This window comes from Crocodylus porosus, unplaced genomic scaffold (assembly GCF_001723895.1).
Source record: "Crocodylus porosus isolate Cpor-Errol unplaced genomic scaffold, CroPor_comp1, whole genome shotgun sequence".
Taxonomy (NCBI): domain Eukaryota; kingdom Metazoa; phylum Chordata; order Crocodylia; family Crocodylidae; genus Crocodylus; species Crocodylus porosus.
The window spans coordinates 160,200,721-160,226,403 of record NW_017728906.1 but is presented as its reverse complement, the minus strand read 5'-3'; the positions used below and the strand labels follow the sequence as shown (position 1 = coordinate 160,226,403).

At 42.4% G+C, this 25,683-nt stretch overlaps 1 protein-coding gene across 1 annotated transcript in view; it reads left to right on the top strand.

Annotated features, from left to right (window-relative positions):
* Positions 1-25,683, top strand: part of LOC109306591 (neurobeachin) — a 529,566-nt gene that overhangs the window by 164,221 nt on the left and 339,662 nt on the right. The gene's annotated exons all lie outside the window — the stretch shown is intronic.

The window sequence follows — 25,683 nt, the reverse complement described above, 5'->3', positions numbered from 1 at the left end:
TTTTCAAAGTTTAAAATAAATTGGGTGTGTTCCATAACTAATATTTAAATATACCCTGCAAAACAGCCTTTGTTTAATTATATGGTAAATGAGATTGTAATTAGAGCTGGGTCCAAAATTATTTTTCCATCCTATAAAAGTTAAAGATCTGGAACCAACTTCCAAGAGAAGTGGTGCTGGCGCCTACCCTGGGGTCTTTAAGAGGAGGCTAGATGACCACTTTGCTGGGGTTGATTGACCCCAGTACTCTTTCCTGCCATGGCAGGGGGTCGGACTTGATGATCTGCTCAGGTCCCTTCCGACCCTAGAAACTATGAAACTATGAAAGTTTTCAAAGTTTCAAAAACTTCCCCATTTTCTTACTGGGATGGAACTGAGACCTTGTTAATTATTATGCACAAAAAGTGCCCCGCCCTACCCCATCCATACCTCATCTCTAAGAGGCTAAGGCCCTTCCGTGCAATCTAGGAAATTTGGGGTCAAACCCTTCTCTGCCTGACAGTATTTTCTGCATAAGTACCCATGCCATTTTTCTCTGTCAGTCTCTTTCACATTGGCCTGTGAATACTTAATTATTAATTTACTGAAAAACAGCTCCAACAGGAGAGATTAAGAAAGATTGACCCCAAAATAACTAATAGTTCATAGGTCAAAGCACTGCAGTCTGGAAACTCAGTTTTAGGTCTCTGCTCTGGATCAGGCAGACTGGAAATTGTGTCCTGTTCATGAGGACCCTTTCTAATGCAGGTTTAATTGAAAATGATTTATTTTCCCCCAGGAGATTTCTTTGACAAATTCAGGTTTTCCATTGAAAAGTTTACAGTGAACTGTACATTCTGGGATACATGTTCATGTGCATAGTCTTTGCATTTATATATAGATAAGTGATAGTGGATGTAATTTTAGAGGTATATGGCTTAGCTTTTTCTTCAAAATTATGTTTTCCAAATGAACATTAAAATATATTTACCTTATAGGGTAGTCGAATTTTAACATAATTCTTCACAGAAATTGTGCATTTTAACATCAGATATGTGCTGGTAGAACTACAAAATAACACTTAAAACATGGTGATGGGACTGATGAAAAAACAGTCCTGTTCCAGAATGAATAACTGTATTATCAGTATCTGAGCCTATTTATGCAAAGTACTTATATAGGATCTTGAACCTATCCTGAATTAGGATGGAATTCCAATTCTGTTATGTTCTTTGAATGTTAAAGTTTATGGATTTTACAGGCCTGAACAATGATGTTTTGCACAGCTTTAGATTACCACCCCTCCTGCCCCACAATGTAATGGGAGAGTTATCTTCTACCATTACTTCCTGGGAAACAATCACTACTCCCCTGAATTTTCAAGGATGGTATGTGGCTGCCTCCTTCATCAATAGCATTAATTCCCTCAATCCAGTAAAAACTGCAAGTGTATACATAAGTATCTACATGGTAGCTGGAGACTCCACAAATATGAGTCCAAGCAGCTGCTGGCTTTTTAGCAAGTCAGGTAATTCTAAATGCATTTGACTAAGAGATATTCTGGAGTTTCTAGTCATTATACTGAAGTTTATGGAATGTCTACATCTTACAATCAAGGCAACATTTTTCCCAATTTTTCTTTGCAAAGCCTTTTTTGTTTTGTTTTTTTAATTCCTATTGTATACAAAATACTTGATATCCTGTTTATCTTTTGGGATTAAGAGAACCCCTTTAAAACTCTAAAATAAGAAAGTAGCCAACTGGTAAAATAAGTCAGGTTTGGTTTCCTCACAGGTTTAGCCACAAGTTTTTGTTGCATATGTAGGCTTGTACAATAAATTCTGCTTATCTTAGTTCTAGGTTTCCTCTCTCTTTATATGCTACTTTTGGAGGAAAAAAACAAAAAATGTTCACTAGATGTCACAATGCTAGCTGTCTGGTCTTCGATAATTGAACAAGGAATAAAATTGAATGCTATTACCACTAAAAAAAACCAAATGTGAAAGGGCAGATGAGATTTTAAGAGTAGGGCAAGAAAAGGCTAGAAGAATTGCTTTTTAAGATTTCATACTTCAAAATTGCATAAACTTTTACAGTAGTTGCAACTCACTGCCGTATTTTCTTGCATATAACACACACTTTTAATAAAATACCACTGCCGTATTTCAATTGGGCTAATTGAACTCTACAAGGAGTAGACTATGAATAGCATTAAAGAGAGTTAACTTAAAAGCAGGCACACAATCAGATATGACTTCTAATTTAGATTACCGTTTGACTGTTTTTTGTGCTGGGGGACTTAGATTTGTGAGTGCTCCATATCTTGAGTGAATTTAAGTGTCCATAAGCATCAATAACCGTAATGCAGTCCAGCCCTTACTGTTTACCAACCCATTCGTAACCTCTGAACTTGTCTGAGAACTAATTTATTCTCTGTATCTTTTTGCCTTTACTTTTCTGTGGTGAATAATATTGTTTTAAAAATGTGCACTGTATTGATTATAACCTCCTAAACTTGCAGGGAAGGGGGAAAATCCTTGTTGTTTTGTTGTGGCTGCTATTTTTTGGTTTGCCAAAAGTGTATTCCATTGTTTGAGGAGTGGGAGGGGGGTAATGGCTATACCTTTCAGCTGTTTCAGGATGACCCTGAGAATATTGAAAAACTGGCCAATTGCAGCCTTAGCTACATCACAGTCCACTGGCTGGGGAATTGGCTTTGAGGTGGGACCCAGAGAGTGGTATTTAACGGAAGTCAATTGTTGTGGTGCGCCGTGACCAGTGCAGTCCCCCAAGGCTCCATTTTTGGGCCTATCCTTGTCAACATCTTCATTAATGATGTGGACATTGGTGTCAGAAGTGGACTGGCCAAGTTCACTGATGACCCCAAACTTAGGGGAAAAGCGTCCATGCCCAAGGACAGGATAGTGATCCAGGCCAACCTTGACAGGCTCGGAAAATGGGCGGATGAAAACCTGATGGTCTTCAACTCCAAAAAATGCAAGGTACTCCACCTTGGGAAGAAAAAGCACACTTATAGGCTCAGCAGTGCTATACTTACTAGCACCATGGCCGAAAGGGATTTGGGGGTCCCTTTAACATTATTGACCACAAGATGAATATGAGCCACCAATGTGATGTTGCGGCCGGCAAAGTGAGCAAAACTCTGGATTGCATCCATAGATGCTTCTCAAGCAGATCCCAAGATGTCATCCTCCCACTGTACTCAGGCTTGGTGAGGCTGCAGCTGGAGTACTGTATCCAGTTCTGGGCTCCACAATCCAAAAAGTATGTGGAGAAGCTTGAGAGAGTCCAAAGGAGAGCCATGTGCATGATCAGAAGGCAGGAAAACAGGCCTTATGATGAGAGGCTGAGCACTATGGGACTCTTCAGCTTGGAAAAGTGCAGACTCAGGGGGGACCTGGTGGCTGCCTATAAGTATATAAGGGGTGTACATCAGGATTTGGGGGAATGCCTATTCACCAGAGCGCCCCATGGGATGACAAGGTCAAATGGTCGGAAACTCTTCTCCAAGACCGTTTCAGGCTGGAGATAAGAAGGAACTTCTTTACAGTCTGAGCCCCCACGGCCTGGAACAGACTGCCGCCAGAGGTGGTGCAAGCACCTACTCTGGATTCCTTTAAGAGTCAGTTGGATGTTTATCTTGCTGAGATCCTGTGATCTCAGCTGACTTCCTGCCCCTGGGGCAGGGGGCTAAACTCGATCATCTTCCAAGCCCTAATGCTTATGAAATCTATGTAATCCATTTATTTTTTACCTGGGTGTTTAGCAAAAATTCAGGATCTTGCAGGTTGTTTCAAGTAGGAGGAAAAGCTGACCGGGATGGATCGAGGGGGAGGGGAGGGGAGTGGACTGATGCACTTACACCTGCCTTTGATTTCTGGTCCACCCAAAGTTTAAAACCAACTCTCTGGCAGTTCTGAGGCAGTCAATTGACTTCATGGCTCATTATAATCTACCTGATCCCTTCTAAACTGGTTATTTCAGAGCTTTTAACAACTCCCTTCTCTTCTTTTTAATGGTCTTGATGTTCCACCAATCAAGCTGTCCTTTATTCTGCAATGATGCTCTCTGTTAGCTGCTCCTAGTAATGAAGCTCCTATTTCACAGCCCTGCAAATAACCCACTCCAATAAAGTTTTTTACTTTTTTTGCTTTGATCTTAAGCTGAATAGTACTGCACTACGCCCCTAGCATATTAGTAAAGATTCTAGTGTACTTTTGCCTGGAGAAAAACATGTGTTGTGTCATATGTGATGATGTACCTCACCATGTGTAACCCCCTTCTTAAAATTATAGATTTGTCCCTAGAAACTATTGTCAGTTACATCTTTCATATAGATTGTATATTCTCAGAGTATGTACACAGTCAGGTTTCTTTGACAGGAGATAGCTTCTTTGCTCAAGCAAAGAAAGCTTACTTCAGCCAGCACTTAACTCAAAAGCGCTCTCAACTTTTTTGTGGAGTTTTGCTACCAGTGCCCTTTTTTCTGTCCTTCCAAGCTGCATTTTTTTGTCTGCTTCTCAGGTTTCTTTTTCTCTTTCTATCTGTCTTTAAGAATAGTACCAACCATAGTCCTTCTGTCTACTCAATTCAAATTCCAAAAGATTTTATATTTGTCTTTGTCTTGGATAGTGATATGTCCCTGTGTTTTGCCAGGAGGCCAGTACTGTTTTCTCTTCCTGATTTAAATAAAGAAGCAACACTGCTTCTTAGAACTATTTTAAGTGAAGTTTAACCCTACATGTTTCAACAAAGTTTAAACCAAGCAATAACAATATAAAAGTATCTGGGTTTACATTATATTCTAAAATGTAATTCGTCACAGGTATTTTTAGTTGTTTGTAATTTACATGGAAGAATTGTATATTTATACAATTGTATAGTTAATATACAATGGAAGAATGTTCAGTGCTGTGAACATAGTCTTTTAAAAAAATAAGGTTCAGTTTGATTTATTCTCTTAAAATATTTTTTGAAGCAGGACTCTAGTTTGGAGCTTTCTGGATTTGCACACACCTGTGTTAAACGTGGAGATGTATAGTATATCAGTTATAAATGCTGGAAGGCAGGGGTGTCAAACTCTGAGTGAGGACCAAACTACCTTTTTGGTGGGGCCCTGACCTAGGAATAAAGAATGTCCTTGGCAACAGGCATTTACTATCTGTTGCCTGTATAATATGCGTCTCTAGAGACCAACTAAATAATGCAAAAAGGATGACATTTTGAAAGAATTAGCTTAGTTGTGAGCTGTCTTCCTTCTGCCCCTAAATGCAGTATCAAGGCTGCCCATCTCCATGTCCAGTTGCATATTAAATGCTTTCTGAGCTTTCTATGAATTCTTCTTTTACTTGTTTGTTGGCTACCTCTTGGATCAATGATTCCCAAAGCATGTGTTGCAGCATACTAGTATGCCGCAAGTGACAGAAGTGTACCACAGGATGCTGCTATATGAAGAGATAAATGCTTTCCTCCCCCATCTTGCACCTGCACTCGCCTTGGTTGCTGTGCTGGGGTCTGTCACTAATTTCCCCCATCTTTCCCCACACCCAAACAACTCCTTTATCTTCCAGCCCTCTGCACTGCCCCCCCCATGCTTCCAGCAACAGTCTCTACTGTGAGTAGGCAGATGGACAGATGCACAGATCTAGTCATGTTTTGCAACCCAGCTCATCGTCTCCACTTCTACCATTCTCCCAAGGCCATCGGGGGCTCAGAGGTGGTTGCTGGCAAGTTAGACAGTGGAAGAATAGCCTCAGCAGTGGGCGGTCCCCTTGCTCTATGAGGTACAGACCAGAGGTCAGGAGAGGGCAGACAATAGAAAGAACAGGGCACAGCAGAGTGAGTTCTTGCCCCTACTGCTGTTAAGTGGCACCAGCTAGATCAATGATTCTCAACTTTTTCAGCATCAAGGCCCCTTCCATACCATTTCTTAATTTAGCATGAAGTGTGCTGCCAATTTTAATCCAGAAAAAAAGTATTCCACAGGTATTGAAAGTTTGAGAAATGCTTTCATAGATATTGCTTGCTCTCTGGAAGGTGGGTGGCTGAAGGTAGGAAGCTCTCCTTCTCTGAACTGGTGGACTTGAGAAGCTATCTGAGAGCCAGCTGCTACCAGCTTGCAACATGTGGGACCAGGAGAGGACAGGGACTCAGTTAGGAAGGAGCTTCCCTTATGCATAGGTGCTAGGGTATGCTAGTCCTGCCCCCACCTATATAGCTTCTGTGTAGAATACTGCTGCCAAGGATGCTCAGGTTGTCATCATCCATATGGAATTTTCTTCCACAGCTTCATCCACTTGACCTCTGACTCCTTCATGGACTCTTTTAGCTGCAGCAGGTTAGCAAATGTAAATTATGGAGGGAGTTCTGGACCAGAGGAAAGGATTTTCAGGTCAAATCCAGCCTACAGGCAATTTTATGCTTAATATAGCTGATGCAAGGCTTTTTTATTACATTTTCTATGAGGACTTTGCCATTTGGCTAGATAGATTATACCTACCTCGTGTAGAATAGATGTGTTCAGGTTGACTCTGGTGGAATAAATAATGCTGCAGATTTTGCAGGTAATTCAATGGTTACTTCAATGACAGAAACGTATTTTGACTTTTGTGGGTACCCACAGAGTTTGATAGCAAGAGTTTGAGACTTTTTTAAAAGACCTTTTAAATATCTTTATTTCTGAGACAGATTCTACCATTTTAAAATGTGAAGAAGCAAACTAGTTATTTTAAGCTTTTAGCACAATTACTGTGTATACCATTTCCGTAATAAAAATGCCATAAGCTCAATAAATACCTTGTTGGTATTGGTGACTGAAGGTACAATATTTCTTAATTTAAATCTGTCATCCTTCTTTAGCATTGTTAGCTTTTTCATTCTCCAGATATTTTGTACTCCTTGATCTTTGATATCTTTGGGAGAATCTCTAAATCCTTTAGGTTAAATACAGACAGCCAAGAAGCCTGAGGCTGAATTGATTCAGTCTTTTCTAGTTAGTCTAAGCTGCAAAGATTGAACCAATAAGCAAATGAACAGACATTCATTCTTGTTTTAGGAAATGGAGACACATGCCTGCAGTGGCTCAAGCCAGGCTCCAGGGGGCACTAAAGCATGGCTCTCTGGCACATAGCCAGCATAGGCTGTGTGTTCAACTGCTCTTCCTGCTGCCTACAAGGGATTTGCTCTAGAATTTGCAGTCCACAGTCATAGCAGCAGGACTCTTCAGGATGCCTCATCACTTCCTCTTCCTGCTTCTAGGTGTCTCTGGAATTTATAGTCCACAGTTGCAGCCAGCAATAAGATTAGCAGGGCATATCTGTACTCAGGGAAAGGGAAGTTTAACACCCCTCCCTGGCCTCAGGCCCCAGTCAGGCTTTGCCTGGGGTCGGGGTAGTGTGGCCATCAAGGTACCTCAACAATAGAGGACAGTTGCACTTAATGCATAGTGATTTTTTCCCCCTTTCTCATTTTTGCTATGAAATCATGTTCTTTCAACCATTCTGAGCTGAAGGATGTCTTTCACTTGGGCATTTTGAATTAAGGGTGATGTCAAACTGATTTTGAAGACAAACATTTAACAGTGGCAGTCCAGCAGCCTTAATGTAAGGACATCATTAGGAAGCATGACAAATAGGATTTTTGTTGACATTCACAGGACCAGTACAAACATGGGATTAATTAAATGACAAATATATTAACCAATGAAGACAAACAATCTAAAGTTCAATTTTTGGTTGAAAAGTTGAGTGTCTCAAGAGAAAAATAGAGGACATAAAGGTATCTGGTTTCATATCAATAGAGGACAGACAGAAGAGTAGCAGAAAACCAGACTGTCCTCTATAAAATGGGACGAATGGACACCCTAGGTAGGGGAGGGGGCACTGAGGCCAGTGAGCCAGCCCTCACTGCTCCAGCTAGGGAGCAGAGGGGCGGGGCCAGCCCAGCTCTCTGGAGCAGACAGTACCACCCAGCCCAGGGCTGCAAAGTGCTGGGATGCTGGGGGACTCTGATTTAACTTGAACCAGCAAAGGGTCTGGGACAGAAGTTTCATAAAACGGTTTGACCCTAATCAATTAAGTCTGATATTGCATTCAGCCAGGTTTATCTTTAATCCAGCTTCAGCCATTTTGAAACTGGTCTATGTGCACTGAACTTCTATTCTGTTACAGGTTTAAACTGGTTTCTGTTCACTTAAACCAGTTTGTATGTAACTTTTGTCTCTAGCCTTACTGTTTTCTTACCCTAGTTGCAAGGATATTATGTAATGCATCTTCATATTTCAGACAAACACTTCAATACCTGCAAGAAATTGCTTTAAGATATTCGGTTTCCCTAACTTACTCTTCCGTGTCTGTTTTCAAGTGTATGTTACACTGGGGAATTTGGACAAGCAACACTGGTTAAAACATTGGTGTTTTCTTCCCTATAAATTCTTTTCAATAAAAAGAACCTCAATAGACAGTTAATGAGCATCCTGCTTTAGTGCCTGTCATTTCTGTTTATTAAGGTGTAGTCTTAGTTTGACCTGCACTTCTCCTTGGTGCTGAATATAGATGGATCAGGCCAAAGTTTTGAGAAACTTATCTAAGACACTTTATCAGACTGCTCAAGCTGTTAATCCCCATGTTGATGAACTAATTGTATTGGCCATCATGCTGTTACTGGCTTCCGTTTACAGAGAGGTAAGGAACAGCTGGTATAATTCAGTACATTTTAATTTTGCTAACAAAAGAAGTGGCCAATTATGCATTGCCATATTTTCCTGAAGAATATTCAGCTTTAGGATTATACTGTTGAACACTAAATTGTCTTCTGCAACTCTTTTACTGGAAGTAAGGGAGAATAATAGGTAGTTTCTTCTGTCATTGATGGGACCTTCACTATGTTCCTTGCAACAGAAGATAGAGTGAATGTTAAGAAATAAACTTACATATTAGAGAGACTTGTTTATCTCTAGAGTAACAAACATGTTTTGTTTTTCACCAGAGAAGGAAGAAATCTTTTCTGTTACATACTTCCTTCCACTGTGGGGAGTGAATTATTCTCCTTCACTGTGTCCTTCATCCCCAGAGTCTTGAAAGTGTTTTCTCTTCTTGCCTTGTGTTTGAAGAGCAGGCCAGCCGTTATTCTAAGGCAAGCTCAAGGGCTAGGGACAGACATTCAAAAAGCCTGAGCCTAAATTGATTCAATCTTTGCAGGTTAATCTAACCTCCAAAGCTTGAACTGATTTGGAGGTGGATAGACATTTATTTTTCATTCCAGAAATGCAGGCACATGCCTGCAGTGGCTCAGGGTAGAAGCCGGTGGGGGGGCGCTAGAACAGCCCTCCCTTCCGTAGCACTGAGATGACGGGGGGGCTTGGCCAGGACCCGGCAGGATGCTCTGATTAGCCCAGCGGGGAATTAATAGCAGTGTTTATCATCCCTAACTCACTGTTTATCACCCCATTTAGAAAACAACAGAGGGACATTACCAGCTACTGGTTGATTCTGCATTTGTCACAGCACAGACTGTAACCAGCATGTGGTCTGCTAGCTAATACACAGATACCTCTCAGAAAGGCAGAGGGGAGGGGGGAATTCCTGCTTAGCAGGAGATGGTGGGGTGGAAAGTGGGGACCCAGGCTGCAAGTCTCTGCCGGAGCTCTGGCCATGGAGCAGAGGGGAGGGGCCAGCCTTGCTGTGGAGCAGAGAGTCCTGCCCAGCCCAGAGAGCATGCCAGGATGCTGAGGATGCCAGGATGCTGCTTTATCATAAACCAGCAGGGGGTCTGGAACAGTTTATCATAAATTGGTTTATATGCACTGAACATCTGTTCTGTTACAGGTTTAAACCAGTTTCTGGTCACTTAAACCAGTTTATGTATAATGTTTGTCCCTAGCCAAGGAGAAAAGCTTTGGGCACCAAAATTTTCTCCACTCTCTTACTTTTCCTTCTTCTACTTCTTAACAGCTGACCAGGTAAATGGTGCAAAGTCTATAGCCAAGCATAGCAACAAAAAACAAAAACCTGTTGTTCTGTATGGTCAATGTTGTCTTTTTATTCTTTGTACCAGTAATTTGGGAATCTTAAGATCTGATCTATGTTAAGAGACCAGCTATAAGTTTTTCTTCCTCTCATTTAAATATTTGGAAAGAATCAGATAAAGGGAAGAAACAATAACCCTAGGCAGCTCAAAGACTCAGGAAAAGCCTCAAACGTAAGGAAAAACTAAATTCTCATGAAGTGTTTTCAGAGAGTAGTAAAGGCCAAGAAACAGACCAGGGTTTATAGTAAGCAGTAGGGCTGTGTGAAACAGCACCATTCCATTTCGACCTCCGTTTCAACAGAACAGAGTTTCATTTTGAATTTTGTTTCAATTCAAAACCACTGTTCTGTTTCATTTGTTGAAAAAGTTTCACTGTTTCGACATTTTGCCCATAGGGTATAATGGGGAAGCTCAAAACAGCCTACAACTTTGTCATTTCTGGCCTGATTTGGATGAATCTTGCAGGAATGGTAGCCCCTTATGAGGCATGAAGCCTGCCAAGTTTGAAGGAGATAGGTGCAGGGGTTTCAGGGAAACTGCACCTCAAAGACTTGAAAGAAAAACTCATGTCACATGTATGTTAAGCCACAGCAGGGTCAAAATGGCAGGGTTGGTAGCCCCTGGTGAGGCCACAAAGCCTGACAAGTTTCAAGGAGATAGGTGCATGGGTTTGGGGGAAACTGCACCTCAAGCTGCGGACAAGCAAAACTTATGACATGGGTGACGCTGTATGTGTTAAGGCACAGCAGAGTTAAAACTTCAGGCCTGCTAGCCCCTGCTGAGGGCACGAAGGTCAAGGAGATAGGTGCAGGGGCTTCTGGGTTCTGGGGCCCTGCATCTCTGGCTGCTGACAGGCAAAATTTGTGGCATGGGTGCTTGTTCAACTGACTATGTCTGTCATAGGGCATAGGGAGGTGAAAACTGCAGGCCTCTTAGGTCCTCCTGAGGCCATGAAACCTGCCAGCTGTCAAGGAGATAGCTGCAGGGAGTGTCTGGGTTCTGGGGCCCAGGACACAGCTCAGTAACTGACACCAAGGCAGAAAGCAGGGCTGTTCAAACAATTCTGCCTTTTATGCAGTTTTTCCATCCCTCCCTCAGAGCACTGGGATTGGAAGAGACCTCAGGGAAGGATCATAGTCACTGGTCAGATACACAGTCAATAATGAGAGCACTCCTCCCAACCCTTCTCCTTCTCCCCTCTTTCCCCTGCCCCCCCACCTTTCTCCTTACTTTCGTTCCTGTTTCCCTGCAGGCAAGCCCAGCTTGATCTTCAAAACTCAAAACATTTCAAAAATTTCAAAATGTTTCAACTTGCCTCATTTGATTTCAAGGCTGTTTCGAAGCTCTCTGTTTTCTTTTGATTTCACTGTTTTGAGCTTAAAATGAGTCAAAACAATGTTGAAACAAAACAGCCAGCGAAATTTCGTTCAGCCCTAGTGAGTAGGACCTCTGCTTCTTACGTCCAGTAATGGGGAAAATCATATGCAGCAGCCCAGTTTCCTTCTCCCAGCCAGGCTTAATTGTTTAAAGTGTCCCTGAGTCACTAGGACTTCAATTGCCAATTTTCATTGTTTCCCCCTAGTTCCTCTTCCATTCCAGAACTTGTTCTAAATGTGTGGTACCTGCAACAGGGATTGAGTTTCCTAATGTTTTTTTCTGACGGTTGCCTTTTACTTCTCCATTTCCTATGGTTCAGTCAGAGAGAGAAAACTCTGGAGACCTGGGAAAGAGGGGATTTCTCTTGTTACTTCCTAAGACTTGCACTTTTTCTTCTTTTGCTTCTCAGCAGCTGACATTGTAAACTGTACAATATACAATTACAGCTCTCAGTTTATCCATATACTGCTTAGTAGATCAGGTTGGGAAGCAAAGAACAACAACAACAAAAAAGATAAGATGGGGAAATGAAAAAAGGTGTGTCTTAATTCCAGGTAGGCAACCTTTTTTAGAAATGCAAGTAATTTTTATTTGTTATCTTATTTCAAATGCATTTCTCTGAAACCTGCTTTATCCTCATTCTTATTGGCACATTAAAGAGGTGGTGCTAGAAAATGATACAGGTTTCTACCCTAGATAACTGTTACAAATGGGAAATTACTGAAATTTTATATTTTTTTTACTTTGGATGCTAATTATACAATCCTGAATCCCAGTTAATTGAATTAGAAATATACAGGTGGCAATGAGGAGCTCATTTAGTCCACCTTCCAGCTTGGAGGTAAGATCATCCATCCTAGACCATCTGTGACAAAGGTTTTTGAAAACATTAAAAATCTCTAGTAAAGGGATGTATTGCATCTTTAAGTAGAATGGACCTCTAGTAAAAAAAAAAAAAAAAAAAAAAAAAAAGTTTTGATTTCTAACATACCTTACTGCAAATTATGCTAAGTACTAGTTGTTCTATCAACAGTGGGCAATAATGAAAAGTAATTTGTTTTATCATGGAGTCATACAAATAAAGGGGTAGGAAAAGATGTGATCAGATCATTCAGTTTACCCCCTGCAGTGTTGCACTTATGGGCAGGATCAAGTAGACCTAGCACATACGAACAATCTTTTACAATACATTTTTGAGTATTGTGATTCCCACTTTCAGTTGTTTCTAGGATAAACAAAACCATTTAATAGTTTTCATAGACATCAGGGCTGGAAGGGACCTTGGGAGATCATCAACTCCAGTCCCCTGCCCCAAAGACAGGAAGTCAGCTAGGGTCAGAGAATCCCAGCAAAGTAAGTGTCCAAACACTTTTTAAAGGAGTCCAGAGTAAGTGCTTGCACCACCTCTAGAGGGAGCCTATTCCAGGGGTTAGGGGCTTGGACAGTAAAGAAGTTTTTCCTTATGTCCAGCCTAAAATGGTCTAGGAGGAGTTTGTGACCATTGGACCTTGTTAGCCCTTGAGGCACTCTGGTAAACAGGCTTTCCCCCAGATCCTGATGACTTTTTATCTTTCCCCATAGAAAATGTTTTCTAAATCTCTTTTTTTCCCCCCCTTACCTCTTGTCTATAATTTTCTTAAAGCATCATTAAGAAAACCAGACACAATACTCCAGCCTTACTTTACCAGTGCCAAGAGAATAGAATAATTGCTTCCCATGTTAACATTCTTGTTCATATAGTGCAGGGTGACATTTTACTGTATTGCAGTAGCATCAGGTTGTAAACTCATTCAGATTCCAATTCTTTTTTGAAGTTCTGTTGCCTTGCAAGTCATTCTCCATTTGTAGTTGTATATTTCTTTCCCAAATTTAGTGCTTTTTAGTTGTTTCTCATTTTCTGTTTCAGACCATTTCTATCATTTTTTCAAGATCCTGTGGTTGTTTAACTTCTATCAGCTCTGTGCTATATTCAAATATTATGTGTACTCTCATCATTTAAATCATTAATCTAACTATTGAATAGAACAGAAGTCAAGGCAACCCCCAGCGTACACACCTTAATACATTCTCCTAGTTTGACAATAAGTCACTGATAACTACTCTTTTAAGTATGTTTTTTCAACCAGTTATGTACTGACCTTATAGTATTCATCTGTGCCATATTTCCCCAGGTTCTTTATGAGAATATTCTGTGATACCTGTCACGAAGTGGGGCCTGCGAGCGGCCGTGAGCCCGCTAGCTCCCCCTGCCATGTCAATTAGGCAATCCAGCCCCTTCGACTCGCCCGCCATCTTAGGCTCGGTATGGGAGGCCGCCTACTTGCACCTATGACACCGCACTGGTATTACCTCTGTTCCAAAATGGGTGGTCTCACCCCAGCCTTATAGGCAGTGTGTGCCTCCTACCTCCCCTTTAGACACCCCAAGCCTCGCAGCTGTTCCTGGACGTTGTTCTGCCCTTACCCTCCGGCGCCCCTTGGGCTCATCCTGCCCTGGTGCCCCTCTCTGGCACCCCTGGGGCTGTCCCTCACCTGGCGCCCCTGGGGCTTGTCACACCCTGGCACCCGTCTCCGAACCGCCTGGGCCTATTGCGCCACTGGCACCCCTTTACCAGCTCCCCTGAGTTGGTCATGCCCCTGTTGCCCCTTTACCAGCGCCTCTGGGCCAGTTGAACAACCTGCACCCTGTTACCAGCGCCTCTGGGTTGCTGCTGCAACCTGCACCCCGCTACCAGTGCCTCTGGGCTTGCCGTGCCTAGCCCTCGCCCCACTGGGCCTGTCTTGCGGTTTTCCCCGCACCCCACCCTCTCTGGAGCCTCTCGCCCCCTTCTGGGGCCTATGCCGCGCCCCTCGCACCCATTGCCCCCTCTGGGGCCTATGCCGCGCCCCCTCGCACCCATTGCCCCCTCTGGGGCCTATGCCGTGCCTCTCCGGCGCAAACCGCTGTGCCCCACTGGCACCACTGTCTGTGTCCCACTGGGCACCGGGAACCCCCAAGCTACCGGGGAGCCCCCATGAGGCCTCCTCGCACCCCTACAGCCTCACCTGGTCCTCCGGTGTAACCATAAGTAAACCAAACAGTCAGCCAGCCGGCTACAACATAACATAAGCGCCCAAGTTGATATTGCCCACTCCACTCGATGCTGGACTCTCACCCATACATCTATCTGGGCTCTCTCTCTTCCCTCGCATCATTGTAGCCAGTCAAAACCGCCACCATTGACTCTGCTGCTCAGCTCTCCCACAGACCTGCGGCTGCCAGAGGGGAACTGCTACTCTGGCTCCAGCCTGGGCCGTTTATAAGGGCCCAGCCCTGCCCACTTCCGGCCACATGACCTGCCTGGTTGCCCCAGCAACCGGCACCTGAGCTGCCCCTGGTGCTTGGCAGCTCCTTAACCCTATATTAGTCACAGGACACCTCCTTGATCCTGTGACAATACCGTGTTAAAAACCTCACTTATACTTTCCCTGTCAAAGTATGAAATTAGGTTGATTTGACATGATATGTTCTTGACAGCTTTATGTTGGTTGTTCCTTCTCACCTCTTTATCTTCTACTTACTTACAAACTGATTGTTTACTAATTTATTCTAGTATTCCTCTCAGTATGAAAATTAGGCTGACTGGTCTATAATTACTCAAATCTTCCTTTCTCTTTCCGGGGTGACTGGTGCCTCCTGAGTCTGGCGGGGGGCACAATTTGTGGGCGGTCCTGGGGGCAGGCCAAAAGCCCCATATCCGCTCCTATACTTATGTGCCACAGCTTAGTGCCCCCCTCTCCCCACCACACATGCGCTCTGCCGGTCTGCATAGCAACAAAAAAAAAAAAAGCCCCATTCTGAGTGGTACTGAATCGGGGGCCAATCTCGGGGCGGGGGGGAATGTGCTCCCCTCCTGTGCCCCCCCCACCAGTTGTCAATGTTTCTTTTTATTATTAGATTCTAGAGTTGCCCTTCTCAAGCCTTCCCTAATCCTACATGAATTCTCAAAAGATAGTGATTCAGAAATTGGTGGTCCATAGAGAGTTCAGAAATTGCTTCAGCTGTGTCCTCAAGTACCATAAGTTGTGTTTAACTAAGCTTTGCCAAGTTAAATATTATCTAAATACTCTTTAACTTCTTCTCTCTGTATGCTGGACTGTGTTGCTACCCAGTCATTTAAAATTATTTAAGTATCTGGTCATATTTAACTTTTTTTGTGAAGATGGAAGCAAATAAAAATTGAATACTTCAGCCTTCTCTGCATCATCTCTAGCTTTCTCTTTGATTTATGTAAGAACCATGCTTTCTTTTATATTTAATATATTTAAAGAATTAGGACCTATTCTTATTATTTCTTTATATATTTTGCTAGTTGTAACATGTTTTGTGCCCTAATACATTTGGTTTAATCTACACACATTTATCTTAGTCTTTTATACTAATCTTTAGCAATTTGTTCTTGCTACTGATTTTTGAACCATTCCTTTTTGATTTTCTGGTCATTAGAGCCCCTGGCACAGCCATATTGGTTTCTTCTTGTACCTTATGTTCCCCTGCATCAGGATGGTTTGCCATTGGGCATTTCATATTCTCTCCCTTGAATAATAAATAGCTTTCCTGAATTCCTTTCCTTAGAATTTCTAAACAAGGAATCTTCCGATTTTCTCAATTTTTTAAAGTTTGCTTTACTTCTTGTGTTTTGCTGCTTTAATTGATTCCTTCTGTGCAATCATTAACTTTGTTGTTTTGTTATCACTTTCTCTTATGTTACTTTCCACCTTCAAAAGATCAAGTTCCTCCCTTCTAGTCAGAGTTCAGTAAAATACAGTCAATACATCTGCATCATGTCTTTCGAGACTTTCCAGTAAGTGTATATATTCTTGATTATGAAGTACAACACATACCTTCTTTCCTTTTCTTCTGCCTAGGCTTCCTGAACAAGCTATAGCCTTCCATAGCAAGGGTATGCAGTCCTGTGTTTTATCCCATTTCTGTAATGCAGTTGAAATCATAGTTTTGTTTGTTCTTGATCTCTGTGTGTTCCCATCCTTCAGCTTTGCTGAATAGACATCTAAGAGGCATTCACCGTCATCTCTCCTGTCACGCTATTGCATTTTCTTATTTTCTGCCAGTGTCTGCATATTTCAGGCCTTTGACCATGTCAGTGTATTGATTTATTTCCTCCTCTGCCCCACACTAAGCTTAGTTTAAAGCCTTCCTTTCTAAGCTGGTGCCACTGCAGTCCTCTCTACCCAGCTAGCTTCCTCAGCCCCTGACAGCTCAGATGCATCCTGTCAACTTGCTCTTTATGTTTCTAGATGCTTAGTAGTTATGCATTTCCTCCTGCCGCTCATTTACCTTCTACCTGATAAATTTCAGCAGAAGCCATTTCTCACAAAGGATGATTCACATTGCCTTGCTTTCTTCACCAGGAGAACACAGATGGCATTCCCAGTAAGCAAAGATGAGACCTGGGTTGAAATGTACAGGTTTGGGAACCCTGTTTAATCAAGGTTCCTTCAAATGCAGACAACAGAATAGTTAGTAGCAGTGTTGATCACACTCTACTTTCCACCCCATCACAGGTTCTTCCTTCTGAAATTCCAGATGCTTAACCTCCTTTGTCTCCCTGTCATCTTAAATCTTTCCAATCACTGTTCAAAATTTCTCTTTGTGATTGCAATTTATTTTTTTCATTTATAAAAGTGATAAAGGAGTGAAGAGGTAAATTTTTTTGGGCTTATTTTGATCATTTTTCATGTAAGTAAAAACATGGCTCAGATTAAGAAGTTTCTTACCCCTGTCAGAGATTTCCATATATGAGCTTGAGCAGGCCATTTAGCTTATTTGTAACAATTTCCTTATTGATAAAATAGATACCTATTATCTAAGAAGTATTGCCCACTTCTGAGAAGTACAGTAATAAATCATGGAAGTCTGTAATATAATTACAGATTTTTGTACAAATGTATTATATTTTTGTATTTGTACTAATATGTATAAGATTGTGTTCAGTGGCAGATTTGAGTAAATTATTCTATGTTAATTTAATGCAATTTCTGCAAGCTTTCTTCTGCCACGAATATTATCTGTTCTCTAAGTAGCTTATAAAATAATAAGCATTGTTAATTTCCCTACACATCTACATATGTCCCGTCTCCCTTCCCCCCCCGCCCTCCCTCCCTACACACACAGTGTCTGAGGCTGACTTAGACTGCAAGCTTCTGTTGTTTTTTGTGATCTCTGGTATATTGATATCTTTTGTCAATAATAAAAGCTCTTGGTTAGGTTGTAAAGTGCCATTGCCCAAGAGTGCTGTATTTTGAAGTCATCTGTCACAGATACATTGTAGCGATAGAAGACTATTTATGTTTATGGCATTTTAAGTAACTCAGTAAAACCCTTTAGAATATACAGAAAAGGCTTGTTTACTGTCATCACTGCTCACTTAATCCTGTGACCTTGACATGATAGTATGCCCATAAAGCTCCCTGCGGGTAGTTCAATAAAATAGATGAACATCAGAATCTAATGATTGTTTCAGCTTCAGGAATAAACTGCCGTGTGCCATAAATATGACTTGCACGTTCAATATTGCCGGAGTATTTTAAAACCACCATTATATTGCAAACTATCCAATTGGTTAGAATATTTGAAGAACCAGAAAAAAGAAAGGTGTGAGCAGCATGCCATCATTGGTGAATTTGAGAATATTTACTGATTTAAAAAGCTATTTTGTGTATGATCTACCTAATTGACTGGTGTAAAAATACTAAAGAAAATTAAATTATTTATACTTTAAATTACTCTCTACAGATTATACATATGCTTATTTCATTATGTATCCCACGCACATTTATTTATTCTATTGGGAATTTACTTTTCTTGGGTTCCAGCAATTTTGTTTAGGGCAGAAGGATTATTAGTTTTTTCTTTAATAAACCCATATGCTTAATGCTTTTGAAAAATATTTCACATGAGCAGACTGCGCTTTCATGGTTTTCTAGACGTCAAACGTTTTCAAAAATAAGAACAGTAAAAGTGTGTGTGCACCTGGGGGTACACACACACGGAGAAAATGCAGAAACTAAAAAAGGACACTTCTTTTAGGCCCAACCTACAACGAATATTTTGAAGCTTTTGATGCTGGTGAATCCCTTTCCTGTATTAGGCTCTTAATTTGTACCATATAGTCTTTCATATGCCCTATAAATAATTAAAACAAATCATGATAGATCTGTCCTATGATAATTGGAAGCGTGATTATGGACATGAATAGATAATACATTAATGTGGTTCTAGTTAGGTTTATAAATTTCATTCCATATGAGTATGTTACTTTGACATACACTTGACTTTATCTTGCATAGAGCAGTATATTATTTTGTTGAAATGAGGACCTCCTCTACAAATTACCTTGAGACCAGTTATATGTGCAGAGTACCTATAACACCTTAAAAACCTCCAACCAGCTGCAAAGTTAGACCTAAAAAATGTGTACTAAAGCTGGCTGCTACTGAGCTTTAATTTACATGTGTAGTAGGGTCTCCCTTGCAGCTGGGAGCCCTATCAGCTAATAGGGTTCCCAGCTGCAGGGATGTACCATGCCTAGCTGGGGCTGGGAGTCCCAAAATGAATGGACTCTTAGCCCCAGCAGCTACTGACTCTGGGTCCCGGCTGCACCCCACAACTGCTGGGATTCAGAGTCCCTAGTCATGTGGTTTTGTGGGGTGCCCCTGCATCTGGAAGCCCCTTAGCTGAGGGAGCTCCCAGCCATGGGAGTTTGCTTCTTGCCAATGCAGGGGGATCTTCCTGCTGGTGCAGGATAGGGCTCCTCCTGCACTGGCAGTAAAACTCAATGGCACATATGGCATAGCAGCGGTGCAATTTTGTGGATCACACATTAGATCCCACTGCATCTTTACCTGCATGTATAGATGGACCCTAGTATATCTATATCATTTGTGATGATATATTTAACAGAAAAAAATAAACATCAAAAGCATCTGCATGTTATAGTTTTTGTATAAAGAAAAAGTCTTTTCAAAGTTGAGGACTGCTTAGTAGTAATGAAGGGAATTTATTTTGAGAACTTTAACAGCACCTTCAGTGGTACCATTTCTTGCTGAACTATTGCGCCAGAAATCTCAGAAAATAAATTGACTGAAACCTATCAGAGAGAAAAAGTAGACAGCAGTGTGGTGATGTGTGTCCATCAAAAACAAAATTGAAATGGCTACCTTTACTGACTTAACCACAGTAACTACCATTGTGGGGAGAAGGAACCTTTCATGAAGCAGTACCTGTTCAGTGGTACTACACGGTGCTGTGGAAGACTGTGTCCTGAGAAAAAAATAATTTCTTCCAATAATACCCTATCCAGTTGAAATGGATCATAAAAAGTTGGCTTATTTTATTAATCAGAAAGCTACAAATTATGTTGTTTCTGTTTGGGTTCGGGTGAAAAAACATACACTGTTTTTTTTTCAAGGTATCCATTGCTTTTCATCTTTAAAAGTCTCTCCTTAGTGTCAGTATTCAGTGCATTGAAGAGATAGAGTTGAATATTCTAGGAATAAAAAAGGCAGGAAAGTTGTAAGTTGGATGATGCTACAAGCATGGTCATCGATTTAAAAAAAAAAAAAATTGGGGGGGGGGCTGTGGCCTCAATGAGAACCTGTAGTACAAAGTATCTACTTAATATAGGAGATATAGAAAGAGCAATTAATAAGACAAAATGAAGAAAAGTCTAAATTAGGTCAAGGGGTAGATGATTACTTTGAACAAGAGAAAATGTAACTTTATATGTACCTCAGTGAAAACACAAGGCTATTATGAACTTAAAATCATTTTTGTATAGAAATTAATTATATTTTCAGTTATATTTTGTAATAAATTAAATGGTTTCTAGCTTTATCAGATGTATGTCATGGATTATTTTCTTCCACAACTCTAGGGCTAGTGACGGCATTTTTCCCCTGTTTTCCAGTTTAGCTAAATAGAGATGTAGGTCACATTTTTGGTTGTGGCTTCAGTATTCCCACTGTGGCAGTCCAGTGGTATAGAATCTTACAGCTGTCTTCAATACAGTATTCCAGGAGGTAGGCAAGCTTGTGACTTTTCTAGCCAAAAACCAATTGAGAACCAAGATCACAAACCTTTTGAGATGCGCATAAATGAGGGGGTAAAAAGCACCTTGTTCAAATCAGAATCAAATGATCTGCACGCAGCACTTCAGCTTAAGGAATAATTTGCTGATATATGACTTTCTTCAGGAGCTACATTTAAGCTTCTTGAAAGACAGTTGTTGCTTGCAGGTATGGTTTTGCCAGCCTTGTGGTATTTTATACCTGAACCACTTAAGGTCTTACTGTTGGTGAGCCAACAAGTAGGCTTAGGAGATGAAGAAGATTAGGCTGGACTCTCTTAAATTTCTTTTCTAATAAATAATAAATGATTTCTTCCTCATAACTGGCATAGTTTCATAGTTAGTAGGGTCAGAAGAGACCTGAGCAGATCATCAAGTCCAACCCCCTGCCATGGCAGGAAGGAGTACTGGGGTCAAACAACCCCAGCAAGGTGATTGTCTAGCCTTGTCTTAAAGAACCCCAGGGTAGGAGCCAGCACCACTTCTCTTGGAAGTTGATTCCAGATCCTACTGCCCTGATAATGAAGTAGCGCCTCCTGATGTCTAATCTGAATTTACCCTCTGCCAGCTTGTGACCGTTATTTCTAGTCACTCCCGGTAATGCTCGGTCCCCTCTGACTAGTTTGTAACAGGCCACTAGATCCCTCCTCAGCCTTCTCTTATGGAGGCTGAATAGGTTCTAGTCCTGCAGCCTCTCCTCATAGGGCCTGCCCTGCTGCCCCCGATCATGCAAGTAGCCCTCCTCTGGACCCTCTCCATGTTGTTCACATCCCTCCTGAAGTGCGGTGCCCAGAACTGGACTCAGTGCTCCCAACTGCGGCCTGACCAGTGTCGCATAGAGGGGGAGGATCACCTCTTTGGACCTGCTGGAGATGCATCTGTGGATGCATAACAAGGTGCAGTTGGCCTTCCTGACCACTTCCCTACACTGTCGACCCATGTTCATTTTGGCACCAATGATGACTCTGAGATCCTTTTCTGCCTCTGCAGTGATGAGAAGGGAGTTCCCCAGCCTGTATGGTGCCGCTTTCCTCCCCAGGTGCAACACCTTGCACTTGTCAGTGTTGCAACCCATCCTGTTCTCATCTGCCCACCCCTGTAAGCTGTCTAGGTCCTATTGTACCCTATTCCTTCCTTCTAGTGTGCCCTCATCCCCCCACAGTTTAGTGTTATCAGCAAATTTGTACAAGGTGCTTTTTACCCCCTCATCCAAGTCACTGATGAAGATGTTGAACAGTGCGGGCCCAAGGACTGAGCCCTGCAGAACCCCACTGCCCACATCCCTGCAGGTCAAAAACGACCCATCCACCACCACTCTCTGGGTGCAGCCCTCCAGCCAGTTGGCAACCCAATTGTCTGCGTGGGTGTCAACACCACAGTCCCCCAGTTTTTTAATGAGAACGGGGTGAGAGACAGTGTCGAAGGCCTTCTGAAAGTCCAGGAAGACTATGTCTGCTGCTACCCCTGCATCTAAGGATTTGGTGATCTGTTTGTAGGAGGCCATCAGGTTGGTCTGACAGGACCTGCCTCTAATGACCCTGTTGGTTGCCCCTAAGCATAATCTCCCCTGCTGGCCCCTCGTGGACATGTGCTAGAATAATTCTCTCAAAAAGCTTACCCAGGATCGAGGTAAGACTAACTGGCATATAGTTTCTTGGGTCCTTCTTCCTCCCCTTTTTGAAGATGAGAACCACATTGGCCCTCTTCCAGTCCTCTGGCACCACACCAGAGCACTATGAGTGCTCGTAAAGCTGTGCCAGGGGTCCCAGAATGACCTCATGGTCTAGAAGCATTAAAATAGTTCCTTTTTGTTTCTGAAGATACACTGTGACTGGCTTTCTTGAAGATATGTTTGATAATCATTGCTCTTTTTCAGAAGAGGTATTAAGAGCATCCTTGGCTTACCTCTAAACAGCTGCTTTTATATGCAGGTTCCATTTAACTATCCAGCATGAATCATAAGGCCTGAAGTACTAAGGCCTACTAAGGTCAGGTGCCACTGAATTATACAGGCACCTTGCCCTTTACTCCAGTGAAACCAGCATTTATCCACAGTGTTGTTCAAGCCATTAATTAATGAATTTTGCTCACTCTTTGGTTTTACTCAAATTGTATTTCTTGAGATTATTGTCTTACCCAGGGAAATTAATATGCTCCATTCATCTATTTAATTTAAAAAAGCTCTTTTGAGAGATAACTTATTGCCCATAGTGTTTGTGCATTTGCTTCCCCCCCCACTTATGTTTCTGTTGGAGAATTCATGATGTTCTAACTGTATAGTTAGCATACTTTATTGTCTATATTTTGTCTGAGGGAAGAGGAGGACAGGGTAAAGTGAGAGCCAATCTAAAAGGGAAAACAGAAAAAAGCTCAGGATTTGGTCTAAACAGAGAGACAAAAGAGTGCACTTAAAAGTTCCTGTATCCAAAATGCAGTGCTCAGCCAGAACATTGGGAACAGAGGCTGCTCCAACATGCTGGAATTCCAGCACATCATAGCAGACTCAATTAATCATGGCAATTGAACATAATGAATTCTCCAATAGAAAATAAGCTTCAGTTCAAATGACTCCACCACCATTTTTAAGTGTGGGAACGCTAATACAGGAGATGCGGCAGAGCTTTAATTAGAATGGCTCTTGGAGTCCCCCCCCCCACCTCTGGAGCATGTATAAAAGTGCCTGTGTGGTCTAGAGATGCAAGTTATGTCATACTTATGTTTTGACAAAATAGTTTTGTTATTTTTATTTGGTTCTCCTCGATCCTCATAGGGAGAGTTTAATGCTTACTAGTCTCCAAAACTGTACATCAGTGGAGACAATTTAATAAAGAAAAAAATATTAATCACTGTCAGCTGGAATATCTGGACATAGACTATTTGCCAAATAAATATATGTGTTCTCTTCTGCAGTTTTCCATGTAAGAAAATAAACACTGAAAAAAACCAGTATGCCTGTATGTTTGCTTTTTATATGTTGTATCAGTAATGTTGACCATCACTAAACTAGATCTTAAGCTAATTGAAATTATTTTGAGTCTCCTTTTCAAAACAGTCCATACTTCATCAATAGTGCTTATATTTAGAGAATTCCAGTTTTCTAAGAGGGATTTAAGATTTTTCTGTATTAATCTTAGAAAATATATATCTAAATAGAGACCAGTATTAAGTCATTGTAAAATAATGTCTGTATGTGTAGTGCAAGATTAAATTTATATTTAAGATTTATCTTCCTTTGACTAATCATTTACCCCATTACTTTTTAGCTTCCTTTGGATCTGGATAAAATTCTTGCATCCTAACAGTGTTGTAGTTTTGTCTTCAAGCCCCCACAACACGTAAAGTTAATTTGTAGCCCTTAATTATTTTCTAGGAATTAAAACAAGCACCAATTTCTAGAGACAACTTTTATGCTTAAATGAAAAGGGCCACAATGCTCAGTACATTTCTACATAATATCTGTAATAATTCTGAAACTTCTGCTTCCCAGGAACATTTACAAACTATTTAATCACAGGTTATAAGTGAGTATTACTAACTCCTGAATGAAGAAATTAACGACACTAATATTGAAAGGCTGTTAGATTATACTAGGCACAACTAAAGTAATTAAAATGTCAGTAGATAATTTGCCAAGTATTACCCATAGTTAGGATGGCCAAATATCCTGGTTTACCTGGGACGGTACCAGATTCTGTAGGCTGGTCCTGGCCAGTTAGTCAAAAGTCCCAGGCTAGTCTGGCAGGGATGGTATATTTCATTATGGCATGGTACGTATCACAGTTCAACAGAATGCCAGGTCAAGGAGGCTGAGGGCAGTCTGCCTGCTCAAGGGGCCTGGGAACAGTCTGCAGGCTGGTAAGGGCTACCGCCTAGTTGCAGGCAGTAAATCTGATTACAGGCTACCTAGGACTTGGACAGCTGATCCAGATAATGAGCTAGCTCACAGGAAGTTAAAAGGGCTCCTGGTGAAAGGAGCCAAAGAGTAAGGGAAAGAAATTTCCCAGAAGGGGAAGGAACTAGATGGGTCTGAGAGTTACGATAGGCACACACTCAAGAGCTGAGACCCGGAGAGCTGGGACATGTAGACAGCTGAGAGTGGAGGGCTGAGTGCCTGAGAGCCAAGACAGGCAGCTAGCTAAGTGACTTGACAGGCAAGAGCTGGGAGCTGAGATACTGAGAGCCTGAGAAACCAAGAGCCAAGAGGGAGAAAACTGTCAGGTCAGCACGGTAGTGCCTGAGCACCCTACCTGGACTGCCTTTTTTCTGGGAGACTTTGTGAGGAGATAATTAACCCCAAACCTGCTACAGTGTGTCAGGTGGGTGGGAAGGCATTGCTGCCATATCTGAGGTCCCTCCATTCCTTGCTCCCACGCAGCAGCAGTGGTGCCTGCCCACCTGCCTGCCTGGCACATCAGGATGTTCCACCTCCCTGCTGGGCTCTGGCCAGGATTTTTGTCCAACCAGCCAGGACCAACCTACAGAATCTGGGACTGTCCTAGGCAAACCAAAACATATGGTCACTGTCACGGATGGCCCCGCGAGCGGCCGTGAGCTCGCGAGCGCCCTCTTGCCGTGCCAATTAGGGTGGTCTGACACCCTCAGAATTCTCGCCCGCCACGACTTTGATAACATATATGATGTGGAAGCTGCCAGTTTCCCTACTGAACGGTCGTGGTGTTCCTGTCCCTATTCCAGACGGGGTATCTATGTGCGTCCCGCCTTAAGGGCTATGCGTGCCTCCTAGCCTCCCCCTCAGCACGCCCCAAGCCTCGCAGATGTTCTGGGGGACGCTTGTATGGTCCCTCGCCCCTCGGGGGCCCTCGTTCTTTACTGGCGCCCAGCAACTTGCTGGCGCCCCCTTGGGCCGGCTTGCTCTCGCCGGTTATTCTCTCTCGCTCTGGGTCCTCGCCCCCTTTTGGGGCCTGTACTGCACCCTCGGTGCTTCGCCACTCTGGGGCCTTGCCCACTCTGGGGCCTTGCCCACTCTGGGCTGGCACGCGCGCCTCGCGCCGTGTCTCTGCCCCACTCTGGGCCTTGCCCTCTCTAGGGCTGACCCCTCGCGCTCTGTCGCTGCCCCGCTCCGGGGCTAAACTCCGCCCTTATGGGCCGGGGTCTGTAACCCCGCACACCGCGCCTCCCTGGCGCAATACGCC